Source organism: Aquarana catesbeiana, linkage group LG01 (genome assembly GCF_042186555.1).
Source record: "Aquarana catesbeiana isolate 2022-GZ linkage group LG01, ASM4218655v1, whole genome shotgun sequence".
Taxonomy (NCBI): Eukaryota; Metazoa; Chordata; class Amphibia; order Anura; family Ranidae; genus Aquarana; species Aquarana catesbeiana.
In genome coordinates, this window is record NC_133324.1 from 508,230,247 (window position 1) to 508,250,780 (window position 20,534).

The following is a 20,534-nucleotide window of genomic DNA, read 5'->3' on the forward strand; positions in this document are numbered from 1 at the left end:
AAGTAGGTATCCGGACAGGGAGGCGGCGAGGTTGTTAGAGTCAGGTTTTACAGTAGGTTTTGGGATTTCGTGTAATTTAGAGGTTGTTCCCCCCGTTCCGCGCAATTTGAGGTCGGCAATGCAACATCCGGACGTGGTTTCGGAGAAACTAAATAAGGAGGTGGCTTTAGGGAGAATGGGGGGTCCTTTCCCATTACCGCCTTTTGCCGATTTGGTAGTATCCCCGTTGGGGGTGGTGCCAAAGAAAGAACGGGATAAGTTTAGGCTCATTCATCACCTCTCCTTCCTAAAAAGGGGATCGGTGAATTATGCAATTGATCAGGCAGATTGTTCAGTGTCTTATACATCATTTGATGCTGCGGTGGGGTGGGTACGGCGTTACGGCAAGGGAGCGTTAATGGCTAAGGCAGATGTGGAGTCAGCCTTTCGGCTTCTTCCGGTTCACCCGGATAGTTTCCGGTTGCTGGGATGCCATTGGAATAACCAATTTTATGTGGACCAATGCTTGCCGATGGGCTGCTCTGTGTCGTGCGCATTATTTGAACAGTTCGGTTCTTTTGTAGAATGGGTAGTACGGGATGTGTCAGGCATGAATTTGGTTATCCACTATTTGGACGATTTCCTTTGCATAGGACCAGCTGCTTCCAGAATCTGCGCGGTGCTCCTGACATCGCTGGAGCACATAGCGGATAGGTTTGGCATTCCATTGGCACCCGAGAAGACGGAAGGACCTGGTAAGGTCATCAGTTTTCTGGGCATTGTCCTGGACTCGGTGGCAAAGGAATGCAGGTTACCAGAAGATAAGTTGGCGGACCTAAAAAGGGAAATCGCAGGTATGATTGGGTTGCGCAAAGTTCAGCTTCGAGATTTGCAATCGCTATTAGGTAAGCTGAATGGTGCGCGCTGCAGTTTGCCAATGGGGAGGGTTGTTTGCCGCAGGCTAGTGGCCAGCACAGCTGGTATTCAGTCCCCGAGGCACTATGTGAGATTGAGAAAAGAACACAGGGAGGACTTGAGGGTATGGCATACCTTTTTGGAATCCTTTAATGGACGGGCGCTATGGATGTCGGAGCCAGTCAGCAACTTTGACCTCGAACTGTTCACGGATGCGGCCGGTTCCACAGGTTATGGGGCGTTCTTTCACGGGCAGTGGAGTGCGGGTACATGGCCAGGGGAATGGATTGAAGTGGGTTTTACAAAAAACCTAGTGCTGCTGGAACTGTTTCCGGTGGTTTTAGCAGTTGTATTGTGGGGTGGGGCCTTTAAGGATCGAAAAGTGAGGTTTCATGGGTACAATTTAAGTGTGGTGCAAGTGATTAACAGGATTACTGCATCATTCCCACCAGTGATTAGGTTGTTACAACACTTGGTTTTGAGACGTTTGCAGTTGAATGCTTTCATTCATGCAGTAAACCTCCCGGGTGTGGAGAATGTTATCGCTGATGCGCTGTCTCGCTTCCAGTGGGACAGGTTCTGCGAGTTGGCGGCGGAGGCGGAGCGGCACAGGGTGCCTTGTCCCGAATGGTTGTGGGGGATAGCATTGGCTTCGTCGCCGGATGGATCAGGAAGTCGGTAAGTGAGGTGACCTGGTCAGCATACTCGAAAGTATGGCATGAGTGGCAGGCGTTGGTGCAAGAGGTGGGTGATGAGTCGGTGGATGGTGCAGTGGGGCTCCTGGTGTATTATGTGGCGAGAATGATGGAGGAGGGAGTGCCTGCATCGGCACTGCATAAGCAGTTAGCGGGTTTAGCGTTTTTGTTCAAATTACAAGGCCAGCCTGACTTTACAAAGGATTTCTGGGTGAGGCAGGCGATGAAAGGCTATCGGCAATCGGTGGTTCGTACGGACTCCAGGAGACGATAACCTTTCAGATTTTAACAGGTATGGTAGCACAGTTGGTGGGGGTTTGTTCCTCTGACTACGAGTGCACCATGTTTACGGCGGCATTTTTGATGTCTTTCTTCGGGGCATTTCGTATTGGGGAATTGGTTAGTCCGTCAAAGAAGGTACAAGGGGGAATTGGGATACAGGAGGTGGCATGCGGAAAGGATGTTTTGTTATATTTTCGTAGGTCAAAGACGGATCAAATGGGTAAAGGGAGGTTGGTGCAGGTTTCCCAGTGCCGGGTTCGGCTTTGTGCCCAGTGGAAGCGGTTAAGGGATTTATGGGTATCCGCAAAAGGGGGGGTCCCTTGTTGGTGCATTTCGATGGGGTTCCGTTATCACGTTATCAATTTGTGGCCGTATTTAGAAAATGTTTAAGGGCTTTGGGTTTGAATGAGAAGGAATTTTCGTCTCATTCCTTTCGGATTGGGGCTGCGACAGAGGCGGCTAGAAATGGGATGGATGCAGAGGCTGTAAAACGCATAGGGCGGTGGGAATCGCGGAGGTTCCAGATATATGTTAGGTCTCATCTGGTGGTGGGGCTGTAAAATGTTAATTGGGAAGAATCCTGTTCATATTGGGGGTTAGGTTTGCAGAATACTGGTGATCATGGGTATTGTTTTTGGGTCATTTTCTTTACAGGTTCAGCGGCAGGCCTGGTTTGGATATTGGGCCATTCCTTTGTGAGCTACGGGGCCAGGAGGGGAGATGTGAGATTTGAAGGTAGACAGTTGGGTTTTTCATAGGAAGGAAGCCTGCATTAAGTGGTTTTGGTTCCCGGGTATGTTGTGGGGAAGATTGATTTCTGAGGTGCAGCGTTATGCGCTTAGGGACAGGGCACCGGATGTTTTAGTTTTGCATTTAGGGGGCAATGATTTGGGGGTGAGATCTATGGTGTATATATCGCGGGACATCAAATTTGATGTCTGGCGTTGGATGCAGGAGTTTTCAAAGATGGTTATAGTTTGGTCCGACATGGTGGCTCGGACAACATGGAGGATGGCCAGGTCGTTTGAGGGTGTTAATAGGGCACGGAGGGAGATTAACCGGGAGGTGAGTAAGTTCATGGTGAAGAATGGGGGATTGGCTATTAGGCATTTGGAATTAGAGTTCGAAACTTGGAGGTACTTGAGGAGAGATGGCGTTCATTTAAATGATGTGGGTATTGATCTGTGGGCGTTGGGACTGCAGGACGGTATCCAGAGAGCTATTTGGGTGTGGAGGTGCACCAAAAGGTAAGGTTGTTACCTTTGGGTGCTGTGGCGGGCGTTTTGGTCTTTGCAGGGGAAAGAAGATATGGCACAATGAGAATTTCGGGAACTAGCGTTGCTATGGTCCTGATGGTACTGATGGTGGTTTCCGGATAACGGAGGTTAGACGGAAAGTGTTAATGGGGGCACTGCGGTCATTGGTTGTCTCTGAGCCAGCTTGTCGGCTTGAGGCCTATTATTTCATTAAGAGAAGGGCCGCAGTGCAATATGGTTATGTTACTGATGTTTTACGAATCTCCTGCAAAGACCAACGCTAGATAGATGAGGAATCTTTGAATAACAGATGTGTTTTTGTTATGGTATTTATTGTTTAATAAAGTAGGCTGCTACGGCCTTTTATAACTCCAACCCTCTGGTCTGGTCTTGATTGTTTAGAATAAGGTTAAGAGGTTGGGGTTTTTTAGGTAATGGGAATCACATCTGTTATACAACAGTCAAGAGAAGCCCGGAGCAAAGTAAGAAATACATAGGCGAAGGGCGGACATGACAGGGTTAACAGGGAGATGGTATCATGAGAAAGGGAAAATGTTTGGTGCCGAGGGGGAGGGGCCATGGAAGGTGTTAAATTCTGTCCCCGCCCTGATGAGTCATCACAAGCGTGGGGGAAAGTTCCCGCCCACCCTCCCTAAATAAAAAAAAAAAAAAAAAAAAAAAATTGGAAAAGTGAATTGGGTAGTTTTGGTTGTGTGTTTTTTCTTTTTCTTTTCCAAAACAGGTTCGTGGAAGTTGGATGTCGTAGCAGTGGCGGGCGTTTTGGTCTTTGCAGGGGAAAGAAGATATGGCACAATGAGAATTTCGGGAACTAGCGTTGCTATGGTCCTGATGGTACTGATGGTGGTTTCCGGATAACGGAGGTTAGACGGAAAGTGTTAATGGGGGCACTGCGGTCATTGGTTGTCTCTGAGCCAGCTTGTCGGCTTGAGGCCTATTATTTCATTAAGAGAAGGGCCGCAGTGCAATATGGTTATGTTACTGATGTTTTACGAATCTCCTGCAAAGACCAACGCTAGATAGATGAGGAATCTTTGAATAACAGATGTGTTTTTGTTATGGTATTTATTGTTTAATAAAGTAGGCTGCTACGGCCTTTTATAACTCCAACCCTCTGGTCTGGTCTTGATTGTTTAGAATAAGGTTAAGAGGTTGGGGTTTTTTAGGTAATGGGAATCACATCTGTTATACAACAGTCAAGTAGAATTATATGCAATATTTATTTTAGTTTGGATAAAGTAAGGGAGGATTATAACCCTTGTCAGTGTTTTTTTTTGCCATCTGTGTAACATTAGAGAGATTTCCCCTTACTTCCTGTCCCATAACCAATAGAAGTGAGAGAAAAACTCTCCAAAGTGACCACTGTCACCAGGGTCACCAGAATAGGTGTCCCCATTAAAAGTTTTCCCCTCTTTTGCTCTACTGTTGTTCTGGGGACAACTCAGAAATTTGGGATTTTTTAAATAGGATTTTATTGAATGCATCTTCTGGTGCCTGCGTGGCTGTTGATTAATGTTCCCACTGCCTGGGAATCTGAAAACCTGGGTGCCTCTGTTATATTCTATGATTGCTCCTTCTAGTTACTCACAACTGCCCTAATGAACCTTGAGGTTGTCCCTCTTATTGTGGTCAAAATAGAGGCAAGGGGAGACAAGGCATAGGAGATTATGACAGATGTAGTTGCATTTTTGCATTGTACAGTGACCTGGGTTTTCAGGGTCCCAGGCTGTGCTGGAACAATAACTAAAGATGGCCAAAGACAGAGCGAAATTCGTCCGGTTCAGCAGAGACCAGCTGAATTTCGGTCAGTGTTTAGCCATCCATGTTCGAGGACAAATGTTTGATTGTTTCAGCCCACTGGCTGAACTAAAAGAAAGAGCTATACTGTGTATAGCCATCAGTAGAGACAGTTAGCCTAGGTTCACACTAGTGCTGTTGCATAATAATGCGTTTTTCAGTACGTTTTTGTAGCATGTTTTTGCACATTTTACACATATTTTGTTATGTGTTTTCATGCTTGCAGCTTTTTATTGTTTTGAGGAAGAGACTAGACTTTACACACAAAACTGCCAAAAATGCACTTAGAATGCATGCACATGCATTGTACATGTGCTTTCCATGCTTTCCCATTGATGTCTATGGGGCTAAAACACACACCCTGCGCTTCACCAAATGAAGCACCTGCACCTTTTCAAAAATCACCCTTGTTGCATGAATCAACCTTCATGCGAATGGGAACCATAGAGAATAATGTAATTTCCATGTTTCTATTATCGTGCATAGCAGCGAGAAGGCAGATGCAGAAAAAATCGCCTTAACATAAACAGGGCCTAAGATGCTTCTGATTTAGACCCCTTTCACACTGGGGCGCTTTTCAGGCGTTTTAGCGCTAAAAATAGCACCTGTAAAGCACCTCTCATGCCTCCCCAGTGTGAAAGCCCGAGTGCTTTCACACTGGGGTGGTGCGCTTGCAGGACAGGCAAAAAGGTCCTGCAAGCAGCATCTTTGGGGCAGTGCAGGAGCAGTGTATACACCGCTCCCAAAACGCCCTGCCCTATGAAATGAATGGGCAGCGCTGCCGAAGCGCCTACAAAGCGATTCAGCAGCGCCGCAACACGGGCGCTTTTAACACTTTCTTCGGCTGCTAGCGGGGGTTAAAAGCGTCCCTCTAGCGGCAGCCGAAAAGCATCGCTATAACAGCGGTAAAGCAGCAGTAAGGCAGCAGCCATCTTTGATTCATTGCATGTAGTAACCATATTGCACTAATAGCTCACTTCTGAACTCTGCACTCTGTATGTAGTGCACTCCTGAACTCTGCACTCTCTACATAGTGCAGTGCTATGTAGAGGGTGCAGAGTCCAGTAGTGTGCTATGTAGAGAGTGCAGAGTTAGGTGTGTGCTTCATGAAGGGCAGGGTCTCTGACATCCCCCAGATGGCCACGCCTCATGGCTATATAAGACATGGCAGACACCGGAGACCTGACATAACAGCGAGAGCCAGTGTCCGAGGAAGACCGGGTCGGCGGAGGAAAAAGTCATCGGCAGAGGGAGAAGAACCAGGGGGAAGAAGCGGACGGAGAAAAACTGGGAGAAGAAGCGGAGGGAGAAGACATGGAGCTACGATGGGGAACATTCTTCATTTTTAATAAAGGACTTTTCCAAAACCATCTCTTGTTTTTTGTAACACTACACTTTTTTTGGCTGAATGGGTAGGGGTACAATGTACCCCATACTCATTCACATGGGGGGGCGGGATCTGGGGGCCCCCTTGTTAAAGGGAGCTTCCAGATTCCAATAAGCCCCCCACCCGCAGACCCCCGCAACCAGGGTTGTCAGGAAGAGGCCCTTGTTCCCATCAACCTGGGGGCAAGGTGCTTTGGGGTGGGGGGTTCATCTTGAAATCCACACCAGACTTAAGGGTCGGGTATGGTCTTGGGAGGGACTCCACACCATTTTATTATTTTTATTTTTTATTTTGGCGTGGGGTTCTCCCTTAAGATCCATATCAGACTCAAAGGGCCTGGAATGGATCTGGGGGGGATCCCACTCAGTTTTTCTTTTTTATAAATTTGGTGTGGGGTTCCCCCTCAAGATGCATAGCACATTCAAAGTCGGATCCCATTGAAGTCGTATGGAAGTCGGACATGAAGTCGCAGGGCAAAGTTGGATCAGAAGTTGTGCAACTTCCGAGTCGAAACAGTGTGAACATAGCCTCAGTTACAACAGTAGAGGGTGAATAGAGAAAAGGTTAATCTCCTTAACAGGGCCACTGACAACAATAAAAGGTGTTGCAATCCCCCCAAAAAAGTCTATATTTGTACTTTTGGAATAGCACTATTTAAAGAGAAGAACACCATAAATATGTACTGGCCACTGGACTAACACAGCTTTGTGATTCAGGAGTTTATAAAGTCATTGCAACCATTTTTAAACATAACTGACACTGCAAATCACTTGGCTTATAAAATATATTAATCTACTCTAATTATATGCCTTCATTGAACAAGCCTGAGCAAAGCTTTTTCATTATCGTACAGTGAATGTTAACTTTTTTTTTTTGGAACAAAAAGAAAACATAGGAAATGGAGTTATATAAAGAGCCTTTGGGAATTAGAGAAAAAAATAAAAACAAACTGAATTTACATGACATACTGTAAAAAATATTTAGTGCAATGACAAAAATGATACTGACCTAAGGAAAAATAGCAAAACCCCTAAGGAAAAGAATCTGAATATAATAAATTCCCTAATAAGCTCTTCTCTCTTCCAGCTACCGGTAAATGCAAGCAAGTAGAACTCTCTATTTGTCAAGAAAAATATTTTGTATGATATAGCAACTTTTTCTCACAAATACAGTATATATAAAATTAATAAGCATAGTCACTCTTAAAAACCTGATTTTAAAGAAAAATTTGATCATGTTTTAACGCCAAATTGAAGTCACACAAACAGTGCACTAAAAATCTGCATTTCCATAGTCTTACTTCCCACTTTTTCAGCTGTACAGGTTGTCTAAAATGATAGTGCACCAGAATTAAGCTGGCCATACACCAGTAGAATTTTGTTAGAAAAATTTTGTTTTTGGAACTAACTATTTTCTAATAGGTAATGTGACCCCCAACCGATGATCGCTTACAACCACAGTGAAATAGAAAGTTGAAGGGGAAGGATGGAAAAATTTTCTTGAGCTATTGTGTAGCGAGGTCCCGGACCACTAAAGGCCTGATGGTAACCTCCAGAGTTAGGGAGAGCTGACATCCTTCTTGGTAGAGTGGGTTACAAGGCATGGTGGGTGCAATACAAGCTGAAGTGATGGGCGCCAGACACTTTTTAAATGCAAAGAGAGAACTGTGGGAGAGAGGGTTAGGGCCAGGACACCCTTTAGTAGATGCAATGATAGGTCTATAGGTAGACAGCTATACAGTGGAAGGCCTCCAGCCAGACACCACTTCTGTGTAGTTAGGACCGCTGTCTCCTATGGCAACAATTCTTGTAACAGTCACTAACGGTAAATGTACTTAACTATTGGTACCACGAAAATGGTTCTTCTTGCATGCTACAGTTGCTCACTGTTGGTCTTCACTCACTGAGCTCCCAGTCTCTCATTAGACTCTCAGACCCAATCACCACTGGATCCCCTGAGCTCTTCCACTTCCATTACTTAGCATCTTCCTTAAGCGTCACCCCTGCTTCCCTGCTGGGTCCCTCTCTTGGCACTCACAGATACTCCTCAAGCATCACCCCTGCTAAACTGCTGGGTCCCTGGCTTGGCACTCACTGATGCTCCTCAAGCATCACCTTTGCTGTCCCGCTGGGTCCCTGGCTTGGCACTGGGTCCCTGGTTTTCCCACTTCTTCACTGTCCCCGGCTGGTGAGAAGGCTACTCTGGTACTGGCTCCAGCTTACTCACAATGGTGTATGGACCCTTAGTGGTGACAGCTTCCCCTCTACCTCCGACCTCAACTGGTTCCCCGTTTGACTGAACCGTTACTCTCAGTTGGACTCCAATACTGCAGTCCCAACCCTGCGCTGCTTCTCCTGCTTCTGGATAGGCCCTCAGACAGCCTAGCAGCCAGATGTCCCTGGGATAGGCCTCAGGCTTGCGGCCTAGCAGCCCGGGGTGGCATAACACACGTCCTCCCAGACAGCCGTCCAGCTGGCACAGAACCCCGATCACCTGACTCCACCCAAATAAATAGTCTCTCCAAACAGGCCAAGGGACTAAAGTGGCTGAGACACCCCATCCATTCATAACCTGACCTTGCTAAGCCCTTGTCTATCTAATGTCACCAGCATAACACCACCTAACGACAGAAGAGAGAAGGTGCCAACCTAAACACCAGGGTGCTACATCTGAAATTCTTATGCCGCGTACACACGACAGGACTTTCCGGCAGAAAAGGTCCAATGAAATCATTTCATTGGATATTCCAATCGTGTGTGGGCTTCATCGGGCTTTTGCTTTCGAAAATTCTGACAGACCTAGAAATAAAACATGTTTTAAATCTTTCCGACGGAATCAATTCCTATCGGGAAAACTGTTCGTCTGTAAGCTATTCCGACGGACCAAAAACGACGGACGGTCTTGTGTACGCGGCATAAGTGTGATTGTGGTTTTCATTCTGGATATTGCAGTGCAATATGCTTTGCATTATATTTAGTGGCGCACAAGGAAGACATGCAGGGAATTTTAGATCCTGGATGTCTCATTAAAGAGAACCTGTCACCACAAAATCATTACATAGGGGACTTTTTAGTCCAAAAGTCCCCTATGTGATAAAAAAAAGTTAAAAACCTTTTTTTAACCACTTGCCGACCGCTGCATGCTGATATACGTCGGCACAATGGCAGCTGTGGGCAAATGGGCGTACCTGTATTCCCTTTAATTGGCGGGGCTAGCAGGCTGGCACACGAGCGCCGCGTACAGCGTGACCATGCCTGCGGGACTGGCGGACTCGATGTCCGCCGGTCTCCTGGCGATCCTGTCACGGAGCTGCAGAACAGGGAAGTGCCTATGTAAACAAGGCATTTCCCCGTTCTGCCTAGTGACATGACAGAGATCACTGCTCTCTGTCATCAGGAGCAGTGATCGCTGTCATGAGAGTTGAAGCCCACCCCCCCACAGTTAGAATCACTCCCTAGGACACACTTAACCCCTTGATCGCCCCCTAGTGTTTAACCCCTTCCCTGCCAGTGTCATTTACACAGTAATCAGTGTATTTTTATAGCACTGATCACTGTATAAATGACAATGGTCCAAAATGGTGTCAAAAGTGTCGGATGTGTCCGCCATAATGTCGCAGTCATGATAAAAATCACAGATCGCCGCCATTACTATTAAAAAAAAAAATAATTAAAAAATGCCATAAAACTATCCCCTATTTTGTAGATGCTTTTGCGCAAACCAATCAATATACGCTTATTGCGATTTTTTTTTTTTTACCAAAAATATGTAGAAGAATACATATCGGCCTAAACTGAGGAAAAAATTTGTTTTTTTTATATATATATTTTTGGGGGATATTTATTATAGCAAAAAGTAAAAAATATTGCTTTTTTTCAAAATTGTCGCATTTTTTTGTTTATAGCGCAAAAAATAAAAACCGCAGAGGTGATCAAATACCACCAAAAGAAAGCTCTATTTGTGGGAAAAAAAGGACGTCAATTTTGTTTGGGTGCAACGTCGCACGACCGCGCAATTGTCAGTTAAATCGACGCAGTGCCGAATCGCAAAAAGTGCTCTGGTCAGGAAGGGGGTAAAATCTTCTGGGGCACCCAAGCACACATAATCCCCCCCCCCCCAATAAATTTTCAGGCCCACCACTGCCACATATACGCACGTACGAACATAAACACATGCGTTGGGGGCACCAACGCATGAAGGCGTCAATTGCGATACACGTTATATATCATCACGCACACCAAAGTGAGAGCAATATTACTAGCACCAGACCTCCTCTTTAACGCTAAACTGATAACCTATAGGGGGACCTTGAAAGTATCGCCTATGGAATATATAGGATACTGAAGTTTGTTGTCATTTTACAGGCGCACACAAATTTAAGATATGACATGTTGGGTTTGACGGAACTGTCCCACATTCTGCTTGAGTGCTTCCATATGTATACCGCTTCCTCCAGTCTGAACATAGATATCATATATTATAGCCGCTTATTACAACCAAGAACTAGACGTGACTCGTTTGGCTTTCTAAACTGGAACTTTTTTTATTGAACAAACTTACACAGAATATATACCCAACCTCTTGTTATTATTACCCTAACAATACAACCTGTACACAGGAATATAATTACAACAACTGACATATACCATAAAAATTACGTTAATTAGCCACCTGGATGACTCAGAGGTCTCATTCCAAGTCAGAATTGCCGGCTTCGAGCTCACAAAGTACAATACACATTATTACAAGTATAAACAGGTCCCTCAATAGCTTGCTAGCAGACAATATGTGTATTAATTAGCACAATTAACAATACAAACAGCAGGGCCTCCATCAGGTGGGTACAAGCAGTACTCTTGTAAGGGGCCCGAGCGTCTCAAGGGGCTCCCCGCCTCCCCTCACATTAAAAGAAACTGTCATCTGATCTGCAGGCAGCCGCTAGCCCATGCGGTGCCTGCAAAAGAGAACAAGCCTCAGCCCGGGCCTCCTCCACCAACTAGTTGCTGCTGCTACTGCTAGGTTGCAATCACATTGGCCAGTAATCGAGCAGGGGGCGTGGTTAGCTTCTTAGCCTGGAAAGTGAACCCAGGCCTCTCAGGTGCATGCAGATACGTGAGAGCGGCGTGGAGGGTAATTCACAGAAAAATAGAGTGTACTGCTGTGCGCCCTCACTTAGTCACTCACTTAATCCAATAGATGAAACACGGTCACCTGAAGCTGACAAGCTGGCATGTTTGAGTTGCGTTGTGAAAATGGATGAGGATGATTCTGGGTAGGAATGAGAGTTATATTGTGGAGAGCCTCTTCACTATGTAACTCTCATGCCCACCCAGAGTCATCATCTATCCCTCTCCACAATGTATTCCCATCCACGCCCAGCATCATCCATCCCTCTCCACATTATATCCCCATCCCCGCCCAGAATCCTGGAGAGGGATGGATGATGCTGGGCAGGGATGGGAATATATTGTGGGGAGGGATGGATGATGCTGGGTGGAGGTGGGGATATATTATGGAGAGGGATGGATGATGCTGGGCGGAGGTGGGGATATATTGTGGAGAGGGATGAATGATGCTGGGCGGGGATGGGTATATAATGTGGAGAGGGATGGATGATGCTGGGCGGAGGTGGGGATATAATGTGGAGAGGGATGGATGATGCTGGGCGGAGGTAGGGATATATTGTGGAGAGGGATGGATGATGCTGGGTGGAGGTGGGAATATAATGTGGAGAGGGATGGATGATGCTAGGTGGAGGTGGGTATATAATGTGGAGAGGGATGGAAGATGCTGGGCGGAGGTGGGGATATAATGTGGAGAGGGATGGATGATGCTGGGCGGAGGTAGGGATATATTGTGGAGAGGGATGGATGATGCTGGGTGGAGGTGGGAATATAATGTGGAGAGGGATGGATGATGCTAGGTGGAGGTGGGGATATATTGTAGAGAGGGATGGATGATGCTAGGTGGAGGTGGGGATATATTGTGGAGAGGGATGGATGATGCTGGGTGGAGGTGGGGATATATTGTGGAGAGGGATGGATGATGCTAGGTGGAGGTGGGGATATATTGTGGAGAGGGATGGATAATGCTAGGTAGAGGTGGGGATATATTGTGGAGAGGGATGGATGATTCTAGGTGGAGGTGGGGATATATTGTGGAGAGTGATGGATGATGCTGGGCAGGGGTAGGGATATATTGTGGAGACGGATGGATAATGCTGGGCGGAGGTGGGGATATATTATGGAGAGGGATGGATGATGCTGGGCGGAGGTGGGGATATATTGTGGTGAGGGATGGATGATGCTAAGTGGAGGTGGGGATATATTGTGGAGAGGGATGGATGATGCCGGGCGGGGATGGGTATATAATTTGGAGAGGGATGGATGATGCTGGGTGTGGATGGGGATATAATGTGAAGAGGGATGAATGATGCTAGGTGGAGGTGGGGATATATTGTGGTGAGGGATGGATGATGCTAGTTGGAGGTGGGGATATAATGTGGAGAGGGATGGATGATGCTGGGTGTGGATGGGGATATAATGTGGAGAGGGATGGATGATGCTGGGCGGAGGTGGGGATATAATGTGGAGAGGGATGGATGATGCTGGGCGGAGGTGGGGATATAATGTGGAGAGGGATGGATGATGCTAGGTGGAGACGGGGATATAATGTGAAGAAGGATGGATGGGGCTAGGTGGAGGTGGGAATATAATGTGGAGAGGGATGGATGATGCTGGGCGGAGGTAGGGATATAATGTGGAGAGGGATGGATGGTGCTAGGTGGAGGTGGGGATATAATGTGGAGAGGGATGGATGATGCTGGACGGAGGTGGCGATATAATGTGGAGAGGGATGGATGATGCTAGGTGGAGACGGGGATATAATGTGGAGAAGGATGGATGGTGCTAGGTGGAGGTGGGAATATAATGTGGAGAGGGATGGATGATGCTGGGCGGACGTGGGGATATAATGTGGAGAGGGATGGATGGTGCTAGGTGGAGGTGGGAATATAATGTGGAGAGAGATGGATGATGCTGGGTGGAGGTGGGGATATAATGTGGAGAGGGATGGATGATGCTGGGTGGAGGTGGGGATATAATGTGGAGAGGGATGGATGATGCTGGGCGGAGGTGGGGATATGTGGAGAGGGATGGATGATGCTGGGTGGAGGTAGGGATATAATGTGGAGAGGGATGGATGGTGCTAGGTGGAGGTGGGAATATAATGTGGAGAGAGATGGATGATGCTGGGTGGAGGTGGGGATATAATGTGGAGAGGGATGGATGATGCTGGGTGGAGGTGGGGATATAATGTGGAGAGGGATGGATGATGCTGGGCGGAGGTGGGGATATGTGGAGAGGGATGGATGATGCTGGGTGGAGGTAGGGATATAATGTGGAGAGGGATGGATGGTGCTAGGTGGAGGTGGGGATATAATGTGGAGAGGGATTAATGATGCTGGGCGGAGGTGGGGATATAATGTGGAGAGGGATGGATGATGCTGGGCGGAGGTGGGGATATGTGGAGAGGGATGGATGATGCTGGGTGGAGGAAGGGATATAATGTGGAGAGGGATGGATGGTGCTGGGCGGAGGTGGGGATATAATGTGGAGAGGGATGGATGATGCTGGGTGGACGTGGGGATATAATGTGGAGATGGATGGATGGTGCTGGGAGGAGGTGGGGATATAATGTGGAGAGGGATGGATGATGCTAGGTGGAGGTGGGGATATAATGTGGAGAGGGATTAATGATGCTGGGCGGAGGTGGGGATATAATGTGGAGAGGGATGGATGATGCTGGGCAGAGGTGGGGATATGTGGAGAGGGATGGATGATGCTGGGTGGAGGTAGGGATATAATGTGGAGAGGGATGGATGGTGCTGGGCGGAGGTGGGGATAAAATGTGGAGATGGATGGATGATGCTGGGCTGAGGTGGGGATATAATGTGGAGACGGATGGATGATGCTGGGCTGAGGTGGGGATATAATGTGGAGACGGATGGATGATGCTGGGTGGACGTGGGGATATAATGTGGAGAGGGCTGGATAATGCTGGGCAGAGGTGGGGATATATTGTAGAGAGTGTTAACATAAAAGTGGGTGCACCGAAGGACTCAGTGGGATGCCCAGCGGGTGTATTCGGTGGGACGGCCAGTGGGCGGGCCCTGGGGAATGTTGGTGGTCAGGCCCTGGGGGGGCCCAGGCCTGAAGCTGTGTAAGGGGCCCTAACATTTCTGATGGCTGCCTTGAAAAACAGTGATCTCCCTCCTCCTCAGCCTAGCTAGTAGACAACAGGAGACCCATGGCTTTCCAGATCTCATTAACTAGCTTTCTGTTCACATACATCTGTTCACCGAGTCCCAAGCTGGCAGAGACCATCATGGCCTCTTTAATAATGTCCTTTTGCATTACACAACAGGACATCTTCCTAAATGCTTGTGGCTCCCTCAAATGCCAGGGCCCATAGTTGGTAGGCAAGAGGTTAGCATTCAGTCCCCTCCAAAAGCCTCTGTCCCGGGTGAGTCTGTCACATTGGGTATCTATTTACTTGGTGCAACCTCATCTTTTACAAAAACTTTGTAATTTGTTGCGTTTGTGTGCCCTAAAATTAACTTTAGTGTATTATTTACTGAAATTTTATCAGTAATATCGTGTGGCATAACAAATTGGAACAACCACTATTTTATTCTCTGCTTTCCAAAAAAATATAAAATGTTTTGGGGTTTTATGCCGATTTCAAGCCTACAATAATTTTTTCAAGTATGTGTGCAAAAAATGCAAAAACAGCTCTGGCAGCGAAAGGTTTAAATCTTTATCCGAATATATGAAAACAATTCCTTAAATTGTATACTTATATCTGTGCCCTGCTAGGTAGACATTTTGTAGAGATTTCCTTTCACTTCCTGTTGAGTGTTTGAGACAGGAAAATATCCCAAACCCTTCCCTACTCTGTTCAAAACAAATAGGAAACATCTTGGCTTTACATGCACTTACAGTAGGCTGGGTTCACACATAAGCGAATTGGAGGCGGGTTTTTCCCACATCCAATTCACATGACATGTGAGTGTGACCGCCTCTCACTGGAGCTGGTTCACACATCTCCAGGGCGGCCGCAGTCCGGATTGAAAAAGGGTCCTGTGCGTGTTTGGGTCTGGTTCATGTGTGAATTCAGGCAAAAGTTTGGACCTGAATCGCAGAAACCCGCGGCCGCACATATGTGCACCCAGTCTTATGGGGATAATGAACCCCTAGATAGTGGCAGTACATTTATGACTATTGGCTACCCTGAGCTGTGTAATGTGTGGGACATGGGTTTGTATAAATATTCAAACTATTCAATAAAAGTGATATCACCCACTGGGGTCAGTTAATTCCCTTCAAAAATTACTAAATCAAACTCATGTATGCCCCCCAATAAAGGGAAATCCCAGCAGGTATTACATTAACCAGTAAGTAAATATCTGCACAAAAAAATACAGATCAAAGTTTATTTCAGGAAAATCTAATAAAAACATATTTTTGATTCTGTTGAAATACATTTTGATTTGTGGTTGTATTTATGTAATTACATTTGTTTGCAGATATCTGCTTAATAGTTATAGTTACCCCTGCTGGGCTATCCCTTTTTGGCACATAAATAAGTTTAATTTATGTTATAATTTTTGATGATGATGCGATGTACAGTATATACACAGCTTCAACATATCCTTATGCAAATGTCTATGATATTTTGTTTAGATCCTTTGATCTGGCCATATTGTATGTCAACAAAAAGTTGTGAGTGAAAATAAGCATTTTATGATTTGTTTATATGATTTTTATATACAGCAGGGTAGGTCAAGCCAACACCTGAATTGAGTTACTAACTGGTTCCTACAGCCCCCTATGTCTTCTCTATGGGCAACAAACAGGCACCTTTTTTCACCTTATTTGGTCCTGTCCAATAATTCAGCTGTTTTGGGCCCAGGTGGTACAATTTTTACATGACCAAATGGGATCTCTCTTATAACTGGACCCCAAACCCTGTTTGCTCAATCTGTTCTAGTGACCTGGACATATTTTTTAATATATTTATGCACAAAACACTTTTCGTGGCCCGAAAAGTGATTGCACGCAACTGGATGCAGGCAATCCCACCAAAGTTTGAGACCTGGGTAAACTCCACCCTTCCTTACAAGAAACTGATTTATATGCATATAAGATGTCCCACAAAATACAATAAAGTATGGGATAGATGGATAGCGCAACCTGATATGTGTTTGAATGATGAGTCTTGAATTCCATGTTACATACCATCTCATGTAAATTATGGTTTTGTGTTCCAAAGTACTGGTTTCTCGACACATGTCTGTTTGATCTATGATTGCTGCACAGTTATAGAGCTATTATACACCATTGTACGGTTTATTGGTCATATGATTGGCATGATTGATTTTCTTTTGTATTATGATGCCGCTTTCACTGTCTGTAAAATTCTTTTTTTACCTAAATAAAGTTGTTTTTTGAATGTGGCGTTACTAACTGGAATATCTGATTCCAATTTCCCACTTTTCAGGATGTGTCTAAGTCAAATAATTTTTTTTCTATTTATAGAGTAAATGATGATACATAATGGGGTTGATTTACTAAAGGCAAATATACTGTGCACTGCAAGTGCACCTGCTCTAGATCTGAGGGGAAGCTTCACCTCATTTACTAAGCTCTGGAGCAAGTGCACTTGTAGTGCACAGTATATTTGCATTTAGTCAACCCCTTTGTGTCATCTCAAAACCAATCAAGACATGGTAACTTCTAATGCTGGCCATACATTATACAATTTTCTGTTTCAATTTTCCTTTAGATTTACCAAAACCATATAATATGAAGTCAAACCTAAACACTTTAAATTTGTATGAAATCAGGCAGATCCTTGCACTACATAGTTGAAGGTAAATCTAAAGGAAATTGAACAAGAAAATTGTATAATGTTTGGCCAGATGAACTTTTTTCTAAGACTAATTGGATTTTTTACTTTGGTTGTCAAAGACCAAAATATTTTTTAATGGTAAAGCAACCTGCCCAAGCACGGTAAGGCAGCCCATAGATTTGTAGCTTTTTTTTTTTTTTTCATTCAACCAGCAGGTTGAATGAAAAAACTGACACAATTCCCCAATCCATGCATTGATGTGGATGAGGGAATCCTCCCTGCTGAGTTATTGTATTCTGACAGTGGGGTGACTTTCCTGCCATCAGAATAAACCGAGCAGCACTGTAGGTAGTGGCAGCTGGTGCTCAATATTTTGGGTTGGGGGCAGCGAACCAATGCCCACCCCACATCCCCCTCCCATCCGTCCCCGGGTGACGGATGGAAAGGCTGCGACCCCCCCCTCCCCCATGGAAGGCGGATGGGAAGGCAGCAATCAGAGGCCTCCCTACCTTATGAGGCAGATGACAAGGATCCGGGGTAGGGCTGCTGCTCCTCGTTCTGGGGCCGTTGCTTCTCCACCCGGATGAACAGAAAGTGGGTCCTGAGACCCGATTGGCCAGGAGTCCTAAGACTCCTGGCCAATCAGGACTCAGGACCCTCTTCCTGCTTGGCTGGAAGGAGAAGCAGGAAGACAATAGCGAATATTAATTCGCTATTGTCACACAACTGGGCAGCCTCAGGGCCCACCCTTTTTTTAAGCTAATTAGAGCCTCAGGCTTTAATCATGTGCTTCAAAAAAAAAATCCATGTGTCCAACACTCTGCATGTAGATTAGGGGCCGGGCGCATGGATTGGGAGGGGGGCGCCCCTGCGCCCCATATGGATGGGCTGCCACTGATTGCAGGCTATAGCCTGCAGCACTGATCAAGTGGGGAAAATCCAACTTCTGTACAAACTCCCTGCTTATACATGGATCGAAATGTGGATCCAGACAGACACCGGCTTTAGCAATAATTTGGTAGTGTAAGGGTTAACAAAGGAGTAAAAAAATATGTGCCTGTGGGTGACAAAAGTTTCTGGCATTGGCTGTAGAGATGATCAAGCATGCTGGAAAATCTTTAAGGAAAATCATTCAAGTCATTGTTTCAACTTGCATCTCTAGTTATCCTAATGAAAACAAGCAATTCTCTGATCCTTTGTCACATCCAACAAAGCTCTGTTTGCATATGGCCTGTTTTAAAGAAGGGGAAAAAATAAGCTGTCAAAACATGCCCTTTTTATAAACTGTGTAAACTTTATATGTGCCATGCTATTCAGTTCCTGCTGTTTTCCATCGAATACACTATAAATTACTTGACTACTCATAGAAAATACTTCCCAAAATGTTATTAGAAATCTAGGGAGTAGGAGAGCAGGTCTGCCTGGGTCTGTCTTAAGTTTTCCACAGCTGAATTTACTGAGAAGTAAGGGCAATCTTAGCACCATATCCAAGTCTAATAAGAAAGGGGAGTCAAGGATGAGCTAACATTTTTCTCTGACGCTGAAGGGTAGCGAGGCATCTGTCTGTCTTCATATTTGCTGGAACAGGCCATAATGTACCTTGTGACCTGGCAGTTGAGCAGTAGCTTTGCACAAGTAGTCAACATCGTCCCTCAAGAAACTGTAAAAATGTGCTGCTATAAAATAAAAATGCCATTTACAGGACTGAACTATGCATGGCTATTCAACCATCTGTACAATAATGTTCTGACAGGCGTATAATGCAGGTTAGTGAAGTGCAAAGTTGCATGCCTAAATATTGCATTTTTTTTACATACATGTTAAATTCTGCATTTTTTTGCTAACAAATTTCATAGAACCCCGAAACATTATATATTTTCTGAAAGCAAAGGCCCAGGTGAATAAAATGGTGGCGGTTGCAATTTTTTTTTTTTTTTATGTCACAAGATATTTGTGCAGCCATTTATCAAACACACATATTCAGGAAAAAATACACTTAAATTCATTTTGGTGTACACAAACACAATATAGTACCAATTTTTTAGTAAAATATAACACATGATGCTGCATCAAGAAAATAGATAAACATGTCAAGATTTGCATATGCCTGTGATATGGCCACAGACCACAGTACCTAAAAGTGTCCATAGATGACGATTTAAAGCCTTTACGGGTTATAGGTTTAGAATTAAACATGAGCTTTTGCAATAGAATTTACTGCTCTCACTCTGACATTTGAGGCAATACCTCACATGTGTGGTGCAGTCACCATTTACATATACATGCAGGACCTAAATGCACATTTGTATGTGAGCACGGGGGGGAGGGGGATTAATTATTTTTAGTTATTTTATTTCCTTTTTTATATATTTTTATATTTCTTTTTCATTTAAAGAGTAGTCTACTTTCGTGGGGAAAAAATAGCAAATAAAGAAAAAGTAATATAGTGTATACGATTGCGACACGAGTCATATTGATATATAATTGAATGTTATTAAAAATGACCTTTCCCTTTCAATCTGCAGCTCTGTAATTTTCAGAAAATGCAATACAATATGGCTACCTGGAGGCGTTCTGTACACAGAATATGTACAGAACAGTCCCCAGAAACATAATTTCCTGCTTGTGTGATTGGCTCACTGATTTTCCCAGAAGTATGCACTAAGATACAGGTCAGACTTCATGCATCCCCTGCAACAAAAAAATGTAATTTTGTGGTGAGATACTTTCAATAGGAAATCACAGCTAAAGTGATTCAGGCCCAGCAGCTTTCCTTATTAAAGCACACCAGGTGCACAGCTGATTGATAATTATGAAACCACTCCCATTAGACTCGCTGAGCATAGGGGCACAGAGAAACAAACAGTGATTTCCTCAGAATAACAAAGGGTAGGAATCTGCAACAACGTTTGTTAAAATCCTTGTAATGTACATAGATCACTCAGAGGAGAATGTGTTTTTCTCAACAAAAGTGGAGTTACTCTTTAACTGTATTGCTATCACAAAGGGGCGAACAAGCCCCCTTGTGATAGCTTTGGGCAGTGACCAGTACTGATGTCTCCCTTGCCCTCCAAGGAAAGTTGATCAAACTCAGACTGTGTTTGATCATCTGCTTCCCTGGCTGTACTGGCCAGGGAATGACAGCACTGAAACCAGAAGTGACAAAATCTTTGTTGCTTACGGCCTCATTTGTCAGATGTTCCTCCATCTCCACTGTGGGCAGTTGATCTAACTGCTTACCATGATCCTGGGCTCCTTGGTGGAACAGGAGAGCCTCCCAGGCTGCAGCCAAGC

The 20,534-nt window shown here is 45.1% G+C and overlaps 1 protein-coding gene across 2 annotated transcripts in view; it reads right to left on the minus strand.

The window, feature by feature from the left end:
* Nucleotides 1-20,534, minus strand: part of CELF5 (CUGBP Elav-like family member 5) — a 269,988-nt gene that overhangs the window by 217,568 nt on the left and 31,886 nt on the right. The gene's annotated exons all lie outside the window — the stretch shown is intronic.